We start from the raw sequence: 22,185 nt of genomic DNA, 5'->3' as shown, positions 1-22,185 counted from the left end.
TTGCTGAGAAGAGCCTCATTTTCTCAACTAGGAAATTAAGCTAAATGCTTCAAAACAGAAAAACTTGAAATACAGTCAAAGTGAAAATATGTCCTCAAGTTAAAGTGAGCCACTTTGGCTTAGGTCTCTGAGTACTAATTCCTGCCAGCAATACTCAGAAAAAAATATAAACTTAATTAGGAGAGAAGGACTGGTGTGGGTATTGGCCTTATTTTTATAAATCCTTCAATGGTGCTCCATTTAACCCTGCCAGTGAATCTTTTTCTTTGATCTTAAACTAACAGGATTAAATCCAGCTTGTTAAAATTGAATCCTGAGGTCACAGTGAAGATGTGTTAAGGCAGAACTTTGTTAAAGTTGCTATGCTTTCTTTTATAAAAACAAAAGCATGGAGTTTATTATTCCAAAAAAATATTATTTCAGAGTTCCTTAATTATGATGGTAGATAACAACTACATTTTTATAGTTACATATTTTTTTAGTTATAACAAGAAGCTCTTTGTCATCCATTCAGTCTAGGGCTAGAGACTGTTGTGTTCTGTGAATGGGCTGTCCCCAGTGAGTCACAGCATCTCGGTGTTCAGGAGGACCGACAGCCCCTCCAGCATCTTTTTCTGTTACTCCTGTACTGTCTTTAATGGAAATAAGTAGAAATTTAAAATAAATCTTCAAAATCATACTTCCTTGCTTTCCATGCATACTCAAAAGATAAACATGAATTGCTTAACTGAGTTATCCCAGAAACAAATGGCAACATAACATGTCTCTCTGTGTGCTGAAAACCCACAGGAGAGGCACCTGAGATGATTTCGCAGGTGGGCTCAACCTTCTGTCCTTTGCTCTGTTCCAATGCAGTCCATAATGTTACTGGGAATGTCATATAACTAATGGGCATCTTACCCTGATTTTGTAATGAGTAAGTTGCAAAGCATTGTATCATTTGATTCCAACTTCTTTACAGAAATGCTATGTTTAAGGTGTTGGCAGCAATCTTGAGGTTACGCACGTTAATAACAAACTCTATAACAACGTTTACTGCTACACAGAATTTAATAGGTAAATTAAACATAGTAGTGGTTTCATTATTTAGTAGTGGCCTGACGTAACAACTTTATTTTTATTAGCAGGGGTGTTATATTGTAAAAATTACCTATATTACGAACTACAAAACTACACTATAAACCTTAGCAAAGAGGCCAGTCAACCACGTGTAACTGCTGCATTCCAGAGTCAACATACTAACTTAGTCTCATGTCTAACATCATTTAGTATATAGCTAATGAGAGTAAGTCATGAGAGACAGAGAGAGTATGTATTTATGTAGAAAATGTGAACCTGATTCCTTTACAAGTAGTCATGGAATATTATGTGCATGTATGTAAGTAATGGTAAATCAGTAGAGCACAGCCATAAAATTAATTCACAGAAATAAATTCTTACGGATGAAACACTGTAACAGTTCAGCACTGTGTTAGTAAAATGCTGAAGAATGTCATTTATGGGAAAGCCTTGAGAAGCTGTCATCATCTCATCAGTTTACTGGAACAGAATATGGTCAGTTAAAAAAATGATGGGTTAGGTTTTAGTTAATATAAATCATTGCTTGTTGTGTTCAACACAAAAAGAACACTTAACACCAAAAGATTTGTCCTATTCTTTTGTTTACATGTCATCTTTTCCTTGTTGTTGTAACTAAATTAAAATAGATTTCTCATTTCTCACATTACTTAGTTGGATTTGTTTGCGAGCTGCTTGACTATGATACTGGGCTTGCATGGCCAGGAGCTGCAGCCCATGGCATGGACCCATGCTGGAGAAGTTCGTGGAGGACTGTCTCCCGTGGGAAGGACCCCAGGCTGGAACAGAGGAAGAGTGTGAGGAGGAAGGAGCAGCAGAGACCGTAGCCCCATCTCCATCCCCCTCGGTGGGAAGAGCTAGAGAAACTGGGAGCGAAGCTGAGCTGGGAAGAAGGGAGGGGTCAGGGAAAGGTGTTTCAAGATTCAGTTTTTACTTCTCACTATCCTACCCTGAATTGTCTGGTAACAAACTGAACTGATGTCCCCAAGCTGAGCCTTTGCTGCCCGTGCTGGTCCCTGGTGAGCGCTCCCCTGCCCGCACCGCGGCCCACCGGCCTTTTCTGTCCCCTGCCTGGCTGGGGGGCAGTGACACAGTGGCTGGGGGGGACACCTGGCCGCCAGCCAGGGGCAGCCCACCACAACTGTTTACTTTCTTATTCCAGTTAAAGGTCTGTGGAGTTACGGGTACTGTTTATTTGCCTAGCCAATTGGCTAGAGTTTTGATCTGCTTTATTATTGTATACTAAATTCCTCTGAAGTCATATAATATTTACTTGTAGCCTTGCCTATGTGCAAAAGAAAATATAAATTCACGTCTTTGACTTATTGAAGACTAATCATATACCATAAACAATTCTGAACAGGCAAGACATGGATCAGATTGCCTTCCCATATGATTTTGTTGGAACTAGTTAGAGGTGAAAGTACGAAAAGTAGCATTATTTTATCTTCTAATTGCAATAATGTGTTCTGCATACTTTCAGAATTCATTACTAGTTATTTATACCATTAGTTAATATATTAGTGGAGTATAAAGTGAGAAAAGCAGTTGACTGGTAGTGAGAAAATTTCCTTAGAACTAAAAAAAAATGCTGTTCATAATCAGCACAATTTATAAATACTTCAAGTCGCACTTAGAAGAAGAAAAAAGCTGCTAGTGTAGAAAATGAGGAGTGCATTTCATTAACAAATATTTACATTGTGAAAGACATTTTCTACTAAGATGGAAAAAAATGCTGTCATCTTTTCACAGTTTCAGAAGAATGGCCAATGTGTTGGTAAGAAGTTGGCTTATTTCTCTGGACCACTTACAAATAAGTATGAATAAGCAAATTGTAAAATTTCCAAGCTCACATCAAAATGCCAGTAACAGTGCAGGGCGTAGATTCCAAGGGAGTTTCCAGTGCCCCATGTCACGGAGCCAGCCATTCATTGCAATGCAGAAAAGCACAGCAGCATTCAGAGGTTGCACTCTCACGTCTTAGAAAGGGCGTTGGGATTAAAACATGGGTATACATAAGTGTTCTGTTAAAACCCTAAGAAAGCATATGCCTAAAATAACAAAGAGTACAGTAACCCTGAAGAGAACCCCTCTATAATAACAGTTATAACAGTTAGTTGTCTGCAGTTTAGATCAGTGGTAGTGCTTTACCGCTAAATCTTAAAATGCTGTTGCAAAGCAGTAAGATGAAAGCATAAACTACCAGAAAAATTCATAGTAAGCAGTTCTGTGAGGAGGATAATTGCAGGCTGTATCACTTCAAAATACATGTTTTTCTGATGTTCTGCATCAGATCTGCCTGAAGACCCCTACAGCAGAAGACAGACTGTGTAAGAAGTAAGAAACCACAGACGAAAAATATAGAGACCATTATTTTGAAGTATATTAAGCAGGTAATTGCACATCTTGATTTGTATTACTTAATTTACTCTGTGTGCTGTCCCACTGACTGAAGTAAGCAAGCAGAGAGAGGATTTCAACAAACGGAAAGTTCAACAACCTGTTTTTCATGTAGTTACTTTTAATTTCAAGTTTAGTGGCAAAAATTGTTCTGATTATTTAGAGAACAGAAATATGAGAGTAAGGTATGCTGGTTCTGGTCATCATTAGAAATTGTGACACAAAGAACATGCTTATCTGTGCAGAAAAAAAGATTATCCAAAATTACATATGTTTAAAGCAGAAAAACCCCAGTTCACATGGAATACAGCCACAGAGGAGGAGACATAGCAGAGAAAACCTTGGAATACTTTTCAGATGAGAAGGAATGTCATCACGGCCATAGTCAAATTCCATTTTACATCCAAAACCAGACCTAAAATGATGCAAAACTGAGTTCTGTAGCCCCTAATGAAGGTCCTTGCTGCCTAATGAAATCCAGATCCCCAAGTTAGGCACCCAACTACCTTTTCAAAAAAGTAAGAAGAGATAAGCACCTAAACATTCAGAAGAACCAAACACCGATTGACACACTGCCTTCCAGCTCCTTATGATTTTACCCTTTAATATATGTGTGCGTGACTTTCGCTGCTAAGGTTAGAATTATAAATGTCACAGTTAACATTACGTTTCTTTAAGTTTGAAGGGGAAAGTGTTGTTTCATGTTGAATATTAGCGTCTTCCTGAAAAAGCAATAATAAAAGTGTCAGATATTCCCCTATAATCTGTTTAGGCATGCCAGCTTTCCACAGGGAACATAAAAGTTTGACGAAGAAGAAGAAAAGCTTTGAATATCAGACTAGCCTTTTCCCCCCAGCTTTGTAACATTACCTCAACTATAATAGAGATATAATCTATATTGTCCTAATGCTTTGTACAATTTGTGTTAAATAATCACTTGAAGTTTGTCTGGAAACCATGAAACTCTAATGTCCATGTCCTTCATATGTCTGCTTCTATTTCAAATGCACTTTTGGGTGCTCTTACAGGCTTTTAAAATTATGCTGGCAGTTTCTCGTGAACTTCAGCGGGAAAAAAAAAAAAAAGAAAAAAGAAAACAGGCAGTTTTAATCTTCCCAGAATACTTCATGAAAGCAGTCACTGGGCCGTTTGAGGGATTAACCAACAGGAGCTTTAGACTACCCACTCATGTAAGCAAGTGTCCCAGCCAGCTTCCAGCGAAGCATGAACAAGCGCAGCCTTTAATGGCAGCTGGCATTAAAGAGCACTCCTGCATCACATGCTGCTTTGGGCTTTAGTGGAAGGCCCTTGACATCAGAAAGAGCTGAACTCTGACCTTGGCCCTTGCCACCTTGATTATCAGCGAGAGCAATTTGTTAGGGGTTATTGTGTGTGCAGGTCTGCATCAGTTGGGCAGTTAGGAATTTCTAAAGCAAACAGCGAGAAGCTACATAATGCGCTACATACAAAGGGCTTTCGCATTTGAGTTCATATATCACACGTTACACACACAAATTGCATTAAAAGATTGTTAAAGCATACATTGAATGGCTCAACAGCCAGGGCAGCTGTATGTTCTTCCCTTCAGTCCTGCGATCACACAGTGTTCCCGAAACCTCCCCTCAGCGCACATAACTGATGGTGCTGGCTGGGATGAGCAGCTTCTCAGTACTTTTGTGTTACCCTTATTGTTCGGTGGGTGTTTCACATGGCTGACTTCCTGACACGGTCTGAACTTCGCTTCAAGGACAGAATTGCTAATTTTGCCACAGTTGTGCCTTTTTGTGGCTTTCACAAACTTTAATTAATCTTCCCAACTGCAAAGTGAGATGATATTAAGAGGTGGGAACCTGAAGTACACCGAAAAAAGCCATCCCATGGTGGGTGACAGTTAGTAAGCCTTAGACCTGATCTGTCAGAGTATTTAGAGTCACATCATCACTTTGAATGTTTAGAGCAGGGACGCTACTGTAGCGTGAGGCTGTGGGGTGGCAGCACTCCAGCAGATGAGCCAGCTGAGGTGCCTCACGCCAGGCACCAACACACTGGGGAATGTTCAGCTTGTGGCCACCTACAGAAAGCTCATTTTGAGTGATCTGCAGCATGCCAGCACAGCAATGCTCACCTGTTTTAAAAAACAGACCGTATTTCCCCCCAAAACTCTCCCATCATCATCCCCTGTCTTTCTGGCTTCCCATGCAGTACGTCTCCCTCTGGCTGCTTCCCTGCTGCTAGAGCACGTATTTCTGATCTCCTGCCCCAGCCAGGCACAGCTTCCCACTGCTTACTGCAGACCCCAGGCTACGGCGTTGCCCTGTGGTTTTAGCCAGGTCGTTTCTGGCTTTTTTATCCAGTCACTTGCCTCCCATCTCGAGGGCGGGAGCTGGAGCTGGGAGCTCCTGGCTGCAGCAGCACTGGTGCAGGGCATGCCAGCACAGCCGCAGGCTCCGGTGCCCCCACCTGCCAAAGCAGTGTGCCACCACAGCCCGCCTGTGAAACAAGAGGTGTGATGCCCTAATAAGGTGTGAAAAACAGTGTGTTTTCCCCTATATTCATTCTCAGAAACAGATGAGCAGGTTTTTTGCTTGAAAAATTTTCCACAAACTAAATGGGAAACAGATAGCCAGCATGGATAATTCCCTGGATAAAACTGGTAAAGTGTAAGTAACTGAAAAATGGTCTGAAAATTGCCAAGGATGACTAACTACAGGTATTTTTACCAATCTCAACTAAAATACATGATGTACAAAAAGGTGCTGTGAAATGCTATTCTCTTGGAAGTCTCCCTAGTTATCCCATATTACATGTAAAAAAGGATGGAAGTTAGGATCACAGAATCGTTTAGGTTGGAAAAGACCTTTAAGATCAAGTCCAACCATTAACCCAGTGCGGCCAAGCCCACTGCTAACCCATGTCCCCGAGCACCACATCTGCCCATCTTTTAAATACTTCCAGGGATGGTGATTCCACAACATCTGTGCAGCCTGTTCCAGTGCTTGGCCACCCTTTCCGCGAAGGAATTTTTCCTAATCCCCAACCTACACCTCCCCTGGTGCAACTTGAGGCCGTTCCCTCCTGTCCTGTCGCTTGTCACCTGGGAGAAGAGACCGATACCCCCCACCGCCCTGTCAGGCATCTGCAGAGAGCGATCAGCCCCCCCAGCCCCTCCTCTCCAGGCTGACCCCCCCCAGCTTCCCCCGCCCCCCCTCAGCCTTGTGCCCCAGCCCCTGCCCGGCTGTGGACACGCTCCAGCCCCTCAGGGTCTGGCTGGGGCTGAGGGGCCCAAACCTGAGCCCCGGCTCCGAGGGGCGGCCGCACCAGCGCCCAGCGCAGAGGGACGGGCGCTGCCCTCTCCTGCTGGCCACGCTGCTTCGGACACCAGCCAGGGTGCTACTTACTAAGTACACATAGCAGTACATGTTCCGCAGCTGGGCATCAACCAAAGCATAGGGAAGTTGATAAATGTTTCGAAGGGCTGTATTTCAGTGATCCAGAAAGTGGTAGAGGTGAAGTAAGGTGGCTATCAAACTCATTTATTACAGCAGTCAACTGAGACTGGAGGCCACCAGTAGAAAGATAAATATCCAGGTAAAAATGGGAATTGGGACATGATACAGAACAGCAAACCAACAGACTCTGATGCTGAAGCTAGACCTAAGATGAAGACTGAGCAGCTATCCGCTGCAGCTAGGTTTGGAAACCTGCTCCTTGGGTGCCTCCTTCGGTCTTCTGCCCTGCTGGGGCAGAGGTCTGACTCACAGAAAATTAAGATTCCCACAGGTAATTTCAGTAGCTGGTAAAAATATATAGGTCTGCAATAATTTTTGTGTTGTTTAATTCCGATATTTTTTTATATACATGCTGACCATTTCCATTTATGAACTGATGCACTGAGGATTTTCATTTAACAGGACAGGTTTCTTTAAATAATCCACTCACAACAGAAATGCATACTTTGGCATGAGAAATTAGTTCTGTTCCCCAGCGTCTCTGGAACACCACAGACTTGAAAGCAAAAGTTTTTGTTGTATAAGCAAAAAAAATGTGCATGTCAAAGCTGAATTTTCTTTATTGTTTTCCTTGAAAATATCAGCTAAACTTTCCAAGGGACTACATTTTAAAAATCCACATTGGTTGATTAGAAACAAATCAAACCAGATGCACTAACAGTCTTCATATGAAAATTCCCAAGCTAGACTAGATCATACTTTGGAACTGAAATTCTGTAGCAGTTTGAAACCTGGAGACTGAGAAAATACGTTCTGGACTTTTGTCTCTAAGCGGTACCCCTGAATAAACTCACAGCCCACCATAGGGTACGGTCTGTAATATGTGGGGTACAGAGTGAACTCTGGATGTGTTTGTCCACTTTAAGACCGGTAGCTCTGTCAGAGGTCACCCTTCCCTAGTTAAGATGTTTAGTGACAAACCACTCTCCAATTCTTGGAGGAAGGCATTCTGGGTTTCCAGAGCTATATGTGCAAAACATTTGTTTATATATGTCTAAAGTTATTCATGCAAAAGTACCTGCAAGGTCAGGACCTACATTTTCTCGAAGCAGCAAACATGAGCTGCATGTTAATACTGAAAACACTTTCATTACTTAATGTTACAGCATATGATAGTATAGCTTCCTAAGAGGAGTGCTATTTCAATAGGGAATCTATAATGAATGAGATATAATGAACACAAGCCACTGCAACAACTGTAAATTTAGTATATGGTATTGTTTGCTGTACTGACTCACTCTGTGCTAAAAATGAATTTTTCATATATAGTCATCAAAATGGTTTGTTAGATGCTTTATTTATTAATGCTGAACTGTGAGGCAATGCACTGACCCAGTTTGTGAGATCCCACCTAATTTATACATGTTCAAAGGCATGTAGTAGAACACTTAGTAGTACACTATCTTTGAGCAAGTAAATTCAGTAGACAGGTCCTCAACTATACTGATTTACACCAGCAGAGAAATCTTTTCTCTTTCTGACAAACAGCAGATCTAAAGACTGAACAGAAGCTGAAGTATTCAGCATTTTAAAATCTAAGAAAATACCTTGAAGAAACCACAGAGCTAAAAGGAAAGATCTTAGTTTTTCAGGGTGTCTTTTCCCAACTCGGCACCCATTGGAGTCCAGGAAAATGCCCCTATTCATTTCACTTTGGTGCTGTACAGCAGTTGGCAAAAACTTTCAAAAGGGGTCTCCCCCAATATGAAAAATGAATTATTCAGCTTTCCACATTATATTCTCTGATGTGCTCACCTTTAAAATACTGTCCCCTTTCTATACATTTCATTTTATTACAAACTCTTCTTTTAATTTTGTATTTCGTGCTACAAATGCAGCTAACATATATCATCTATTTGCAAATCTGAGTTAATTAAATTGGAGTATGCTAGTGTAAGCAATCTCTTTTTAAATACAGACTCTTTGGGTCCTGAAAATCCCTCTTACCAGAAATAACTGCTGTTACTTCAAAGCAACTGGTGAAAACTGAGTGCTCTTTCATTTTTTAATAAAGAGATTTTCGGGTCCGAGGGGGCACACCTGATATTATTTGCATCCAAAGCAAGTGGTCTGTAATAAGTGGCCCAATGAAAGTTTAAGCCTGCTTTCAAGGGTCATCAGCTTTTCTGACTGTTAACTTGATCTGTTTAGAACTGGCTAATTTGTTAATCAGAGAAAAGCTTCAAACCTACTGTGATCACCTCCTTAATGCTGTTTTCACACACTAATAATTAAAGCAAAAATTCCATGCAAAAGTGTCAAACGCTTTTCTAAAAACACGAAATACATCAACATCTGGTGTAGTATTAAATCATGCTTCAGATGTCAGAAGTTTGTTCTGTTTGTACAGCTATTTAAAACTGATTTTCTCTAATACTTTGCATCATAGATTTTCCTTTTCCTCTTACATACCACCTATCAGTTTGAGTTGATTTTCATCTCTCACTGGTTTATGTCTACATGTTTTAGAAGGATTACTCCCTATTCAGGTGGTGAATAATGCAAAACAGACTTACCATCCTCTCAGTATCCTAAAGCTGGTCATTTTGGTTGCAGGAAGCATAGGACCACAAAATTATAGAGGATGTAAGGGTTTCTCTGCATGGAAAAGTCACCATGATATAATTCAAATCTGTTTTATTTAAAAAAAAAAAACAGTTAATTGGTGCCAAACTCTAACTTTCAAATTAAAGTTTCTCATTTAGTTTAGTTGAATCCTTTCCTTATAGCTTTACATTAAATAAAAAATATTAATACTCCAAATTTCCAATCTAAAGAGTGTCCATGCAGGTTTTTACTCAGGTTTTGCTCAAAGAGTTTAAGTTGTGCCAGGTCAATTTTCTCATATAAACTGCTTTCCCTATAACAATATGGATTCTGCGGGTAGGGAAAATAGAGTGAAAATAGCAGAATGCAAAATGCATGTCAGCTGGAAAATAAGTGACCTGCTTGTAAGAATATTTATGTGTTTTCTCCTGACTTGGCTTGGGCAGGAAAACAGCTTGACAAAACATCAGCTGTGAGCAGGATGTTTCTGCCATCGAAAATCCACATGGTTGCACTTGAGAGGCTTCTGGAAAAATGAAATGCTGTAGTTCAGAATCTGGAGAGTTTATTGGAAAGGTATCTACCCTAACATCCGCCAGGCAGAGGTGTGTTCTGCCTGTGTGAACTGGTCACTTAGGAGTTATCATAATAATGTCTGCTTTTAGCTCTTCGGTGCATATTTACTTAGCCAGAGAAATACACAGTGAAATCTTTCATTAAAAATACCTTCATAGTTATACGTAATTGCTATTTTTTTTAGACCCAGCAGAGTGTTTTCTCTGCCAGTACAGTGTTGGAAAAGGAAGATGTATTCACATCTGAGCTTGCTAAAGCCCAAAGTCCTCCTCTTCCTTACTCTGTGTGTATATAAGTCACTGAAAAAAATGCAGTGGAGTTCAAAATCATTGTGTCTTTATAGTCTTTCCAGTCTGGAAGTCAGATACATGACTGTAGGCCAGTCGCATTGCATGAAATAAAATATATCTCCGGAACACCACAGTTAGTCTTTAACTGATTTACTATAGTTAAACAGTAACAGTGAGTGTGTTCATAGTACCAAGCCTGGTGGCAAAACCACCCATACAAACAAGCCATTCATGAGAGCAGGAGAGGTTGTGAATAGTCTGAGCTTTTTCTCAGCGTTGCAGTTTAAGGCAAGGCTATCAAGGAAATCTCAGTCCAGCTCTGCAGTCCACCTGGAATAAATTGTGAAATGAAAGGTCTCTAGATACCAAGTGAGACCATTAGTGTTTTGAACATTGCAGGGAAAAAGATCAGTCTCTGCATGAACATCTGCGGTGCAGTGAAGTCACCTCAGTGCCCTGGCAGCCTCTCTGGACAGTAGATGAAAAACATGAGATTACCCAGCAGTGTGGATAGTCAGCATTGCTGGACTGGGGAGTTAGGTGGTCTGTTAGTAATGGGAGCTTCTCCTTTCCTAGTTACAGGAAGGAGCTAACAAAAAAAGATGATGAGGATTATTAAATCTGTTCAACATGGATGAGCTAATCTTCTTCCATTCCATCTACTTCATTTCAATCACGCTGGCCGTGATCAGGGGAAAAAAAAAAAAAAAAAAAAAGGCAAGCTACTGAATGCTTTGCTTAGCTGCCACTTAGCAAAAACAATCTTCATGTCAGATGATCTATGATCTATTTATTACATGCTTCATATACAATTCTATACAATTGCTTCAGTTTAAATGGCTTGGGGAATAGAATCTCATCCATTTAAGAAGCCTTTCTACCTTTCTCTATCCATCTTTAAGCTGAGTGGTATCAGATTTTGCTACTCTACCCTACTATTTTATAGGCAATGTTTCTAAACAGAATTCTAAAAACTTCCAGAGAATGTTTTGCATGTACCTTTTCTAGCTCTTGAACCATTCATTATAATAAGAATTTATTTGAACAATTTGGGTGTCTCATGCAGTGTTTGCATTCTATGTCATTTAAATACCAGACAGCCTGATTACTTATGGAAATGCTAATATCTGTTGAACACAATGGCCTTTCAGAATGTCTGCAATTTCGCAAGATTATTTGTGTCAACAGAAAACAGGAAATTGAATGTGGCAATAGCTGGGGGGGTGCACGGCGGTGAGGAGCTGCATGCGGAGCAGCTCCATGGCTTTCCTTGGGCAATGCTGGCTGACGGAGCGGGACAGGAGGGGATTATAGCATTATTTAACCAGAGCACTGTAAAGATGTAGTTCAAAAAAATCACTACTGTGTATGTCATGAAAAAAGAAGATGGTTCAGAGAGCGTTTGCAGAGCAGATGTTGTACCAAGTACGGTTCCATTTATTATTGCTTTTACATCCAAGTTATCACATCACTGTGACTGCCACAGCATACAGGGAATGCTCCATAGGGTGACTGACTAGTATTTGAAGGGAGTAGGAGTCTGTGAGCAGTGCCTAGGTGTCCCCAAGGTGCTGTATATTCCAGGTGTCCTTCCTCCCTTCTAGAAGCAAATACAAGTGAAGGAAGCTGCGCTGGTTACCTGCGCCAGGCAAAGAACCTGAGGCGTCCAGCCAAAGGGCCAGCTCCAGGAATACGTGATTCTTAGCGATGGGCCGTACCGCACGCTCTGCCCACCCAACGCCAGGGTTTGCACAGAACTTGTCGTTCAGGGGACGGGTCCCCTGGGCAGCTGCCATCAGCTGCGGGAGGAGGTCCAGCACTCCTGCTGCTGTCCCCATAGGATAGCAGTAACGACAGAGGCTGAAATTTCTGTTCTACCTACATCATGCATCTCACTATAAAAGAATACTCTTTACAGCAGTGGTGACAGCACAAATAAATAACCTCCCTGGGGTAGAAGGGACAAAGCAATAGATATTTAATAAATAATGCAGTGCTGTGCATATAGGAAAATTTCAGCTAGAACCCACTTCCTTTTAGGGTCTCATAAATATTCTCCAACACTTTCCCTTCAGAGAGGCATCTTCCACAGCTGAAGTCTGCTCAAAACAGGTGGTCACGGTTGTTTTGGTGTTTGTTTGGGGGAGCTTTACAGCAGAATTACAGCTGCCATGTTCTAGTTTTCAACACATTCAGAAAATAGAAACAAGTAGTCTTCTTTGTACAGCTACAGACAGACACAGTAAGCCAAGTTTTAAGGCTGCTTCAGTGTTTGTGGAGTTCTCACCAAGGGAAATTTTTTTTGTATGAGCAGTGCAATTTTTCTGATTGCTTTTTGTGCTCAGATTGCAGCTTTGAAAGCTGTTGACACACATGCACAACAGACTTCGCATTTTTACTGCTCAATTGAAAGCAGCTTTTCTTTCCTTAGATTTATGATATCTTGTTTTCCTGAGTATTAAAATTCTTTGAGAAAAGACAAAAAATATATTAATTTTCCATAGGCAATATATTTTAGTAGAAAATTGGTGAATGCTTATGTTAAAACTAAACAATGCAAGCTGTTAGGACACAGAAATACAGTATTAGCAAGCATGCTTTAAAAAAGATAGTCAGGCAAGAGAAACATAGAACCAACCCCCAAACCCGAGAAAATTATCTATAAAAGATTAGCCTTACATATAAGCATATGCAGCAGGATGCATGCAAGATTTGTTTATCATGACCTCTAATGAATCTATGTTATGATTTAGAACTGAGTCCAAACTAGATCTTCTGTCAGCTGCGTCTCCTTCAGCCACATCACGGGCACTTTCAGGAGGTAGCACACTATAGCAGAAAGTTCAGGTCTTCCTTCAGTTCAGGGCTGATTTGCACAACTAAATGATTATTCCTAAAATTAGGAAATTCTTCTCAATTGAGGGCATAATTCTGGAGCCCTTTATCACAAACATATGAACACAGAGAAACAGATATTCAGGTTTTCTTGAGGAAGGGCCTGAGGATTTGTATACAATTTGCATTTTGCCCTTTGGCTTTCACATAATTAGGGACATCTCTAGATTTGTTTTTCAAATTGAGACCATTAGGAGAGCACAGTGAATTCCTGTATGAGCCTACAGGGCTGTGTTTGCCGAGGTGCAGGGCTTTTCCCAGGAAAGGAAACAAAGACTTCATTTTAGTTAGCTTTATAATGAGCCATTTAGCAAAGATGGGAGAACGTGTTACCAAAGAATATATATAACAGAAACAGAGATATTTAAAATGTATATCCGATAGAATTATCTTCTAGGTTTTTAAGGTTTTAAATCTTCAGATGTTCTTGGAGGGGAAGTCAAGTATTCATTTTAGGGAAAAAAAGTCAAGATGACTAACATTGCACATATTTAATTTAGCTCCACCAGTGTTTATAGCACTGGACACAGTGTGTTTTACTGCAATAAGATGAATATTTATTAACAATTCAGAATGATCTGTTCCAAAATGTACAGTGCTCTCGCAGTGATGTTTTACCACAGAAGTCCAGGTGTTTCCTGTCTAAGTTTGGAAAGGCTGCTAGCTTAAGATAGGTTTACTGAGCAATGCTTTATAAGTTTAACGTGCAGCAAAATAACACTTCACTCTGCCTTATCCCTCAAAATGCAAATGGTTAAAATTTTTAAATGTTAGTGTTGCCCAATCTATTGTGGAGTACAGACTTGAGGAAATGTATTTAATATGCACAAGGAATTGCCATTGTTCTTTATTCCAGTGCCTCTGCCATAGTTCTGTAAAGTGTTTCACTAACATTGAATGGGAAAGTGAAGAATCTGATAGAAATTAATATTTCCTACATCATACCTCCACATGACATTTATGTTGATGGTAATTCCACAGATGATGGCAGGTAATGTTCCCAGTTTGGTGCTTTGTTGTGTTTTGAATAGTCCAGCTGGGCATACTGGACTGTTCAGTAGGTTGCATCTCAGCGAAGGGTTTCAAGACTATTAAGGCAACTTGCCTGAGCTGGAGAGTAGACCCTTTCCACATATCCAGAAAGAATTTTAGTTATGATTGTACTTGTACTGCTTCTGCTATTGATCCATCCCTGGCCCCGCTCTGCCCACACGTGCAGCTTTCCTTCCAGGAGAAACAGGGGAGCAGGAGTAGACAAATAGGCGCTCGTATAACACCCATGCTGCCCTGAGGTTCAGCAGCGGGAGCAGCTGTACTCCAGGAGCAGAAAAGCTCCCAGTGCCAACCGATGTCCTACAGCCGCCGTTAAATGGGCTAGGAACTTCAGTGTTCCCAGTGATGGTAAGCTTCCTAAAACTTCACTTAGACCCGAAACCCATCATTATAGAACTTGAACTCTAGAGTATATTGCGCCGTTTCCACGTTAATAGTGTCTGTGTCCAAGCTACTGAATACATATCCAGTGTCTGGCAAACTGGCCTACTTTTCCGTGACATATTCCCCAGGTGGAAAGCTTTACCTTAGGATTGTACGTGCGTGCCATGTTTAGAAAGTATGCTGCTCTATCTGTTTTCACAGAGAGGAAATTAGGTTTCTGTTTATTTCTGTTTACTGGAGATAGGCTACTAAATGTCAGTCTGAAGATTTTCTGAGGAACTCTGAGCTGTGCTGCTGTCATCAGTTGTACTTTTGTGTGATCACCACATCACAACAGGGAGAAGATTTCAAGAGCATTCAGTTGCTTACAAAGCCCATTTATTTTAAAAATCTAAGTTTGATGGTAGCTGTTTCCCTTCTGAAATGGTAAGATCGCTGTCACTTTCTCAGAAGGACCAGATATAAGTGCTCCTCTGTGAAAAGTAACATGAAAATCACATCCAAAGAGACATGACCAGCCAAGGGAAACCAATTAGTGCCAGTTAAGCTGGCTCCCAGCTAAGCTAACTCAGTTCTGCAAGCCTCCATGAATGCTTTGGTGGAAGTTTGGAAATGCTTCCTTCTTCCACAGCTATGTCTTGTGATGGCCACGCTGGCAGTTCCAGCCCGTTCCTCCTGAGCCCTATGCCAGGAGCACAGCAGAGCCCCGTTTTCTCCTGTCTGCTTCAAGAAACAACAAACTGCATGGTGCCTGTGAAGGTAAAGCTGAATTGTAAAAAACACACAATGAGTAGGAAAGAACAGAAATTTTGGACAAAGTTCTAAGCCAGGAAGTGAAGATATTATTAGAAAGTTCCATTTCTAAAAAAACCCAAGCCTGTCACTCGGGAGCCATCTAGTGCCTGCCTGGTCTCTGCACGGGGAGCGTGACCGGCCCGGGTGTCACTGCATCAGCTCAGACCTAGCTAAAAAGTAAAGAACTAAACCCAAAACTAAATAAATGGACCTGTAACGTGTCAGGTCAACTATCACAAGAGTTGGTGTCCAGTCCTGGAAGCCTATATACATATAAATGTTTTGGTTCTTCTGATATTTGCATGCTAGTGCTCACAGGATTTGACCTTTATTTCAAATGGCAATTAATGCATTGGCTATAGATATTAATCAACAGCAAAGGGTGGAGAAACAGAATATGCTTCCTGCATTGGTTTGTGCAATGTTTAAATACCCCTGGAGGTAGGGGCTGGGCATAGCGAACTCTGTAAACTCCTTCCACACTTACTGTCATCATTCATTGTGTGCAAGGGATGTTCAAATCAAAAGATGTGCTCTGAGGATGGGAAGCAACATGTTTGAAGTTTGAACATGCTGGAATTTTCCTAACTTCCACCAGCCCCCACCTCTCACTACTTCATTTTCAGTCTCACCTTATAAGCTTTAATTTGTTGCTCTTTCTTCACTTGGGACTAGTGTGTATCGGGAGCAAAATTATGTAAAGCATACTCCTTTTATCAAGAACTTTATATTCTGTTTTTGTCCTAATGAAGTCTCAGTAGGGTGTGACTTGTATTTATGTACTGTTAGGGAAACAAGAAAAGCCTTTCTAAACGTCTTTTAGCTGAAAGTTTAGGAAAAAGGAACAGAGCTTACACAGGCTATCTTCAGAGATTGTTTTCAAAAAAATGTATGTTTTAAAAGATGTTTGATACAGCTGCCCATTTTCACTCACAACACAACAATCTACCTTTGAATTACAGACTTGAAGGTGATTATTACACTTTATTTTACAAAGCGACCATAAAATACTGTTAAGCATCTTCACGCTGTTCCAGCCCAGCCCAGCCCCTCCAGAACTATGGCTGTAGTCCAGTCCCTGCTGTCCCGCCCACTGCTGCTGCATGAATTCTCCTTTGTGCTAACTCATCCTTAGATTCAGCTTGTAAAATGTAGGAAAAGATCCTGTGAGTCATTTTACACAAAGAACTGCAACTAGAAATCAGCTGGCCCTGCCATATGTACACTAGAGATGCTCTTCCCAGCTCCGGACCAAGGCTGGACTGCAGCACCTCTCTCTGTCTTACCCCTTTGTTGAACATAGCTCAGGCTAAAACAAAAGAAAACCCTTCTGAAAGAAATACTGTTTTCAAAATGCGGTCTCTGGCTATGGATGCCAGTAATGTCACTATGAGCACACTAGGTAGAACTCAAGTGTTCGACTGTGTAGCCTGGGCTGATGACATTAAATAAAAAAAGTTTTTCTGTGGTCATAAAAGCCAATCAAACCATTTTTCTGTAGGATTTCCTAAAGGATTTTCCTAAATCCTTTGTTTCCTTTTCCCGCATGATCCTCAGCCTTCCCTCGTGTCCCTGTGCCCCATCCACTGAGCAATCCTGGAACGTGCTGTGGCGTGCCCAGAGTAGCACACATGCTCCTCAACCACCTGGCTCCTGCCCTCTCGTGCCCCCCGCCAGCCTTCACAGCAGCTGATCTATCTTCTAGGCTTCCCACCATCTGTCAAGGCTGGCAGAAATCAGCCAAGAAGTTCAAAAGTTACTGGGAGGAGACTGGAGAGAGAGCACCTTCTGCATTTTTTGTGAAGTCAGGCTAAGAGGGACCTGGAAACATTTGTTGGACACTGAGGTGGCTCCTTCTCCGCCTCTCCGTGCAGCAAGCTGAGCGTTTCCAGGAGAAGGGGAGTATTTTATGTACTAGTGCTTGTAAGGCAAAATGTCACACCTAATGCAGATGTATGCTCCAGGATGTGGCGTGTCCCTTGGCTCTTGTGCTAAAGTGCTTTCCCGTGCTCTGCTCCTGGGCTGCCGTGCCTGTTCGGGAGCAGCAAGGAGCTGCCAGGCAAGTCCTCCAGGAAACAACCATGGCTGCAAGCCCTTGCAAACTCACGGCTTGCACAGAGTTGGCCAGAATCAAAAGAAACCAGCCCAGAAGTCAGGGAGACGGTGGCACATTTGTCAAGGTCTTGTCATGTCAACACAGAGTTGGCCATCTTGGGCTTGGGTCAGCATCCTGCTACAGAGGTGCCCTGCAGTGGGGCTGTGGTACAACCGCTGAGTTGTTTCTCTGGCTGGGATGTAATTCCATCGGGTCTTGGGCAAGTGGTCAGAGCTCGAGTTTCGAGCTGCTTCCAGGCAGCTCTGGTGAATAAAACCCCTCATTATTTCAGAGATTTACTAATTGTTTTTTTGATTCGGAACACTGGAAATGAGAACACCTATTTTTCTATTTTCGCTGACTCCAGTGCTTTTTGGTGTAGGCACCCTGGGGAAGCAGTGATTTAGTCATCCAGCCACGTAACAACGTGGGGCTTAATGAGTAACACATTTGTACTTTCCATTCTCGGTCTGAGAAAGGACCTATAAATAAAGCATATTTGCCCTCAGATCAAGAAAACCTTTTTCTTAAATAATGTCATTAAATTTTAAATTAGAGGTACAGGCAATTACTGGTGAAAATGTTAAATACTGGATAACCTATGAATATGACCTAATTTAATATAATTTTATAAATGCTTGAATTCAATTAAATAAAAACTTTTGTATAACATTTAAACTGTTTTCTTAGTTCTCCCCAGAGCTCACAGTAGGTTACTGTGAGCCAAACAGCATTACGGCATTTGTTTAAAATGCCAAGAAGCTTAGGATAGATCCCATACACTTCTAGCTGAATCCCTAGTCACTGGACAGCAATTTCTGGGCAGAAGCTGCTGCATTAAATAATTGCTAGCTAATAAATATATTTTAGACACATTATAAACCTGGATGTTAAACCCGTTAGAGTAAATGAAATGTTTATTGCAGAAAAAATATACAATTTGCTGTTTTGACCTAGGTGCGTTGTCATGGAAACCGAAATCTTTCTTGTGCAATAAAAAATCTGCTTGTCATCTGATTTGAGCCAGTTATTTGCACAGGTGGTTTTCTTAGCAGACAAGTATTAGTGAAAACAAATCTATTCTTTCTCAATAGTTCCATTATGTGTTCCCACAACAATGTGTTTCATTTCACTAGCTTTGTAATTAATGATCCATTATCAACTAATTAAATCACATTTAGATTTTATATGAGTTCATCTGTTACACAATGCTTGCTCCCCAGTCCTCCTTCCTGGGTGTGTTAACCTTGTAAGAGTTTTAATTAATGGTGAGAATGAAGTATTGTAAGTTTGCACGGTACTTCAGACAGGCTAAAGTAGTAACAAATGTGGACATGTAAATATATCCAACAATTTAATACCAATTTCCTTAAATGAAATAAAGCAGCAGTAGGAATAACTGAAATCAGATTTACAATCTGTACGTAAAACTGTTGTAAAATATTAAGTTCATATGGTTGCAGACAATGGAAACTGAAATGTGAACTATGCTAACAGTTCCAAAATGTCATCCAAAAGAAAATTCAGCTTAATAGACAACATCTTTGCTGTTAGGCCTGCTCCAGACCTCACTGAGATCAGTGAAAAGACATTCATTAACTAGTTTTGGATCCAGTCCTTGATTTGCAATCCTTCAGGCAGAGGCTGTCTCCATCTGTGAAAGCCCATCCCACAGTATAGCTGGTTTGTAAGCCTGGGTTGACTTTTTCACAGTATCATAAAAAGCAGTAATAGTAAGGTGAGCTGGAAACAGGTGAGACAAAAGAAAGCATTTTTGATTGTGTGGTATTTTCTACAGGAGTTTTAAGACAGGCTAAGATGAGACGATGATGGCAATGCCTATATGATTTCACTGACATCTCATAAACTGTACTTGAGAGTAATGATACGCGTAATCAAATGGGACCAAGTGGACAGGGTTTTTTAATTTCTCTCTTAAACTGGTTAATGGATAGCAATGTCACTTACACACAGATTTATCCAGACTGGCAGATTATTCCCAAGACTCACACAACATCCCCACTGGGGTGCACGCCCCTCACGCATGCTCTACAGCTGTCCACATTGCGCCTCGTCTTGCGCCGGTCTCCCACATGGCAATGGCAGCTCGCATGCCACATCTGTCATCTGCTGCCTACGATGCCCCTGGATGTGCAGTACCATAGCGGGGGAGAAGGTCAGGTTAGTGGGGAGCTGGACATGGAGCAGCCCGGCTCCAAGGGGTGCTCGGTGCCTGCAGCATAACGTCAAAAGCTCCTCACCCTCTTGCCCACCCCTGGCCCAGGCACACGTCCCGGGGTCCCACCATGGAGTGGGCTGGGCAGTCCTGGGCACCACCGAGTGACTTGCCCCTGCTCTGCTAAGCCCTGACTCAGAGTGCCATTCGCCTGAAGGAGGTGAAGCCAGAAAGAAAGTCATACTGTGGCCCACTGGAGGGACGGGGAGGAGTTAAATATGAAACTTCCCATTTGAAGCCACTGGCTCTTGAGCTGCTTCTCTAGGCAGTTTTGAGCATCTGATACAAGTGAGAAGCTCTACAGGATTTAAGATTCCAAGAAAACACTCCAGGTAAATAACAGGGCCTTACACATTCCTTTGCAAATATGGCAAATAGTGTAAACAACTTTCTTAGACTGATTATACAAGTTATATGTTTAGTCTACAAATGGGGTACCATTAACTAAAGCTCCTTTGTTTCTACTTGGAATGGCTTTATCAAAGATTTAAGAATCAAGTTTTATACATGCAGTGGAATGTTAAGTCACGTGCAACCTGAGTGCCTTGGAAATGCCATGCTTTGGGGCACTTTTAAGAAACTACATTAGTTAAAAGGTTTATTTTATCTGATCACTATGGAGTTCTGCACACTCACAGAGAACAGCAGTATATATACTCGGTATTATATTTAAAAATAAGTTTGTTTTAATAATGCAAAAATGGACTACTCACATACTAGACTATTTACTGTAGGTGTTTCACTAGATGGCAGTACAGTACTATAAACCTTGGAAGAACATTAGTTCAGTTCCTGCGTCTGAGTTTATCAATAATCTAATTTACTTTTATAATAAATATTAGGTATGATGGTGATGGCTGTTACCATGAATGAAGCAAACAGCGTTGAGATCTTGACTTATACCCGTTGGTTTGCTCTGTCCCACACATGGACACAAACACGTACGCATTGCACTGAGAAGTTCAAAAGCTGAGGCACAATGGAGAGACTCAAGGGGAACTCTAACTAGAGCAAGTATTTCCTTTCACGAAAGAAAAGAGGGGAAGAAACTTCTCTGAAGAATGAAAGGAGCAGAAAAAGAACAGGTTTCACGTTTTTGAGAGGAATTGGAAAAAAGAGAGATCTGTGGCCAAAAATTGAACAACACGTTTAACATTAAAAATGCCAATAAACTTGGAAAGGCTGCATTTATAGAACAAAAATTCTACGAAAAGCTTAGAAAAGAGGAAAGACTTTCCAGATTGAATTTGAGGGTAGATAAGAGGTACTCTAGGGATATTACATTTCCTTATCTTGGAGAAAGAAAGTATTCTGTCCATAATCTTACGATTTCCCTGAAGATTAGCGAATAGCAAACTAAGACCAGCTCTTCATCTGCTGCTGACTTTCATGGCTCCTCTGACTTAAATGAAGTCACCCTGAGTTAAAACAGATGAAGATCAGACCTCTGTAAGTTTGAAGCATTTATCAAGCAAGCAGATAACATCTTTTTTTCTTTTCTCCTGAAGAATGTTATTAAATTATATCCAAAGTTTAGGCATCCTGTATTTTCTTTAAATTGTGTTAACAATGTGTTTTTTATTGAAGCACTCAGATGGTCCAGTTGTTACTTGAATTTTTCTTTAATTGATCTCATCCTGGCTAATGCATTGTATTTAAAGTAGTAATTTGGTAATCCTAAGGTTCCATACACATGAAGCTAAATGCTGTGACAGATGAGATTTGGCAGATTTAGCTGCAGTGGCTTAAGACATGAACACCTCCAGCTGTTCAATTAATACCTCTCTGCCTTCCAGCATCAGCGTCCTCTAGAAAGGGTGACAGAATGGGACACGTGTCAGCACTTCAAGTGCCCCAGTTCACAGCCTGGCATTTCAGCCTAAAGCACTGATGAGAGGAGTGTGAAATACAAGAGCGAGCTAGAATGATGTACAGACACATACTCCCTGCCTCAATGGCAGCGATCAGCGTCAAGACAAAGCAGACAGCTGGGGGTAGGAACAACTGCCACAGCTAAATCTGTCAGAGTTTGATAATGACAGCCAAAGGCATCAGCAGACTACAAAAGTACATGTTTCAATCCAGCCCTGATAACAAAACACTTAAGCACCTTCTCAATCTCATTGACTTCACAGGTCTTAATGCCTAAACCAAAGCCTGTAAAACCTCACCCACTAACTTTTGATCTGTTCGGAATGAGGAGTTAAAGTAAGGGTATTCCATTTCGTTATTAAAATTATCTGCAATTTTGCAGCTTCTGACATTATTGCAGTATGTCACATTCCTTAGTGCAATACTACTACTTTCCATAAGTGTAAATATATATCT

The 22,185-nt window shown here is 41.1% G+C and overlaps 1 protein-coding gene across 2 annotated transcripts in view; it reads left to right on the top strand.

The window, feature by feature from the left end:
* The window catches only part of PDZRN3 (PDZ domain containing ring finger 3), a 147,583-nt gene that overhangs the window by 52,636 nt on the left and 72,762 nt on the right, over positions 1-22,185 (top strand). Inside the window, exon 1 of one of the 2 annotated variants that reach the window (XM_080385500.1) lies at positions 1,903-22,185. This exon is cut by the window's right edge and continues 39,256 nt beyond it. The exons of the other annotated variant lie outside the window; for it this stretch is intronic. The gene's annotated coding sequence lies outside the window, so the exon portion shown is untranslated. Of the gene's footprint in view, positions 1-1,902 lie in introns of those variants that run through there. 2 annotated transcript variants of the gene reach the window in all.

This window comes from Falco punctatus (genome assembly GCF_963210335.1).
Source record: "Falco punctatus genome assembly, chromosome: 4".
NCBI classification, from domain to species: Eukaryota; Metazoa; Chordata; class Aves; order Falconiformes; family Falconidae; genus Falco; species Falco punctatus.
Note: the sequence above shows the minus strand (reverse complement) of the source record. Positions and strands in the feature narration are given on the sequence as shown.